Consider the following 3,528-nt stretch of genomic DNA (forward strand, 5'->3'; position numbering starts at 1 on the left):
CTTACTAATAATATGGACCTCACATTCCACTAACACTACTTCCCTCTTACTTTTTTTTTCTTCTCTCTTACTAATAATATGGACCCTACATTCCACTAGCACTACTTTTGTCTTACTTTTTCCCTTTCTTACTTTACCAATTTCACATTAAAATCCGTGTTATTCACAATGTGTCCTATTTTTCGTGGACGGAAGGAGTATATAATTTAAAAAATATCTAACTAATAATAATATTGATTGAAAATGTATATTAAATAGTTGAATATGAATATGAATATAAATAATAAATTGAAATTAATTTTTCATTAGTTACATAGTATATTATCTTTCATTTGGTGTTTCAAATATTACTTATATATGAAGTATAACTATAATCTTAAAGAGTTAAATTAAATAAATAAGAAATAAAATAAATACAGAAAGAAGAATAGAAAATATAAATAAATTGGAAAAGTGAGTACAAAAAGAAGAAAAGAGATAGAAATCACAAATAAATAAAAACAATTGAGAGAATGTGATAAAAACAAAATATCAATAGTGTCACTGAGGCTGCAAAGTGGCGAAAGCAATAACTTTAATATGGGCTTCAGATATTTCTTCATGCCCAACCAAGCGCTTGACCAACAATCTCCTATTGTTGATTCAGACGGTGTATTTAGTAACGCGCGTGAAACAATGACACAGAAGACATCGACAAAGAAGCGCAAGGCCGTCGGAGAAATGGATGATGATCTGGTTGAGATATTTAGGAAAATGCATGATGCTACCAATGACCGTCTTCAGTGCTTGGTTTCCCGTATCTATATGAGTTTGACCTCATTAAAGCTCGTAAATAAGTGTTTGATCTTATCGAAGTTGTGTCTGGGCTATCAGTTAGTCAACCATTTATTGTGTGTGGATTTATACTAGATAAGATGGAACGTCTTGACTTCTTTATGGGACTACGCGAGGCAGCAAAGGAGGAGTATATGTTGATGGTGTTGGAGTATCTATCGCCGAAATGATAACATGTTTTCAATTGATCATATGATAGACTAAGATAGTAGTTATAGAGAAAGATCCGACAATTGATAAACACACCCCGAGTGAAATTTTTGCAGATGTCAGTGATTTGCTTGAAGAGAGTTGGAAGAAAAGAATATTCTGAAATTGAAAGAGAGAGAGGATTGAAAGAGCATTGGAAGAAAAGGGTATGAAGGCTTATCTTAGTCTATAATATCGCCAATCGAAAATATGATTTCATTAACTCATACTCCTTCTTTACTGCCTCGCGCAGTCCCATGAAGAAGTCGAGATGTTCCAACTTATGTAGTATAAATCTACACACAACAAATTGTTGCCAAATTGATAGGCCCGACAAAACTTCGACAAGATCAAACACTTCTTTACGAGCTTTAGTGAGGTCAAACAACTATCAGATAAGCGAAGCCAAGCACGGAAGATGATTATTGGAAGCATCATGTATTTTCCCAAGCATCCCATCCAGACCAATCATACATTTCTCCGACGGCCTTGCACTTCTTTGTTCGATGTCTTCCGAGTCATTGTTTCACACACATTACTAAATACATTGCCTGAGTCGGCAATAGGAGATTGTTGGTTAGGCACTTAATTGGGCATGAAGAAATCTCTGAAGCCCATATTAAAGTTATTGCTTTAACCTAACCCCCCAAGGTTCTCTTGTGAACATATGTTGTTTATTGCATCTATTATGTTCTCCGCTCCTTCCCCGTGGGCTCGGTCCTTATCAAAAATCTCCTAGAAGTCGTGAAAGTAGGGCACGCATGAACCTTGCATTTTCATCTTTCTGCAAATTAAGAAAATTTAGCATCACTTATCATACCTTCACAATCACTAAAGAAGATTTTTTATCAGCAATAAAACTAAAGTAAAGGAATATGAGAATGATAAATCACTTTTCTCCCATATAAAAGAAAAACAATCAAGCCACATCCAAGTCAAGGTGAATAAACAATTGGCCAAATTTATTTTTACTTCTTTCCCTTCAAGAGACGTGATATATATATAACAGATTACTGTAATGAATTAAGTTTTTATACACAAGCATACATTCACAATTTCTTCGCATTGTTGGTCATCACAGTCGATTTTGTGGTCTCCATTCAGATTAAAACCGACACCACTTAGATTAAGGACCTGTTGGAGAGAGTAATAACTCTTTTTCCATGCAGACACCTTCGATATGATAATGGGATTACCTATCAGATCTGTTGTCGGGAACTCGCGGTGTAGCGCCTCTTCCAGTCTACCGAGGTATCCGGCACGAAATCCATTATCAGATTATCAAACATGAACGACGAGCTCCTTCAAGGTCGCCAGTCGAACCCCTTCCTTCCGATCAGTGTAAATACGCCGAGTCCTTTCGCTTTTGGGTTGTTGGGGTCGAAGACCCTCGCTAGTTCCTGATCATAATATAAGGAAACACACACCAAATACAACGCATATGATTTTTCGGGATTAACAAAAGCTAATATTAACTATCATAACACAAATCGCGGCCACCAGAAGAGGAGTCCATAATTGCTTTGTTACCCCGGAAATCAGCCATGTTGCCTAAAAAAACCAACGACATCATGTTTGGCCACGACAAACAAACACATATAATTGCTTTGTTACCCCCGGAAATCGTGATGATTTTTAGTAAGATTTGATAAAGAGCATAAAGAATGAGTAAAATAAATTAGTGTTGCCAATTCATGGATGAAGTGTGTACATATCCTTCTTGTTAAAATTATTTACATAACATACTTCGATAACACGAGTATGATTTAAGGAACCTAATACCTGTAGTAATGACGGACCCCACCGCCGGTCCGTGAAAACCTCCGAGAACCTCCCAAAATCAGCCGTCGACCCAGCGCAGCATCAGCTCCGACCCCACGCTATGCCTGCTTCGTGTCCATGGAAGAAAGATGAGGAAGAGAATTAAAAGAAAAGAAATTAGGTGAGAAGTGAAACAGTTTCACCGAAGAGAAAAAGCTTCATGAAAAAATTGAGGAAGAAGAAAAATCGCAGAACTAAGGAAAAGACGAAGAAGAAAGCGGCGCAGCTCTGTAATTTGTTTTAGTAAAACCTAAGGAATTTTTTTAACACGATTTTATTTTATCTATTTCTTTTAATTTTACATTTAAATACTCCGTAGTCTATTAACATGTGTTTGTTTTATTTAAATTTAATTAATGTTTTATTAATAGTCCAAGTAAACTCAAAATGTGTAAAATATTAAAAATAATTGTCATTTAGTATGATTCATTAATTTGATTTGATTTGAATTTTATTTTATTTGTAGTTAAATAACAATAATATTTATAAAAGTAAAAATAAAATAAAATTATTGTTTGATGTGTTTTCTCATATTTTCAAAAATATGGATATTGGAATTAATTAATTACAATGCTTAACAAAAATAATGCAATAATTTATATTGTAGTTGTATTTATTACTTTTCGACCCCCACAAGTTCGGTTTTCTGGATCTGTCAGTAACAAAAGTTTGTTTAACTTTAGA

The 3,528-nt window shown here is 34.6% G+C and overlaps 1 long non-coding RNA gene across 1 annotated transcript; it reads right to left on the minus strand.

Annotated features, from left to right (window-relative positions):
• Positions 1 to 452: 452 nt before the first annotated feature.
• Positions 453 to 3,082, minus strand: LOC125220027 (uncharacterized). The gene is made up of 3 exons (XR_007176279.2): positions 2,806 to 3,082; positions 2,220 to 2,423; positions 453 to 1,807 (listed from the first exon to the last, which is right to left on the minus strand). It is a non-coding gene; the product is annotated as an uncharacterized LOC125220027 (long non-coding RNA).
• Between the last annotated feature and the right edge of the window lie 446 nt (positions 3,083 to 3,528).

This window comes from Salvia hispanica, chromosome 1, assembly GCF_029641045.1.
Source record: "Salvia hispanica isolate PSC_SH4W2 chromosome 1, Shi_PSC_v1, whole genome shotgun sequence".
In the NCBI taxonomy this organism is placed as follows: domain Eukaryota; kingdom Viridiplantae; phylum Streptophyta; class Magnoliopsida; order Lamiales; family Lamiaceae; genus Salvia; species Salvia hispanica.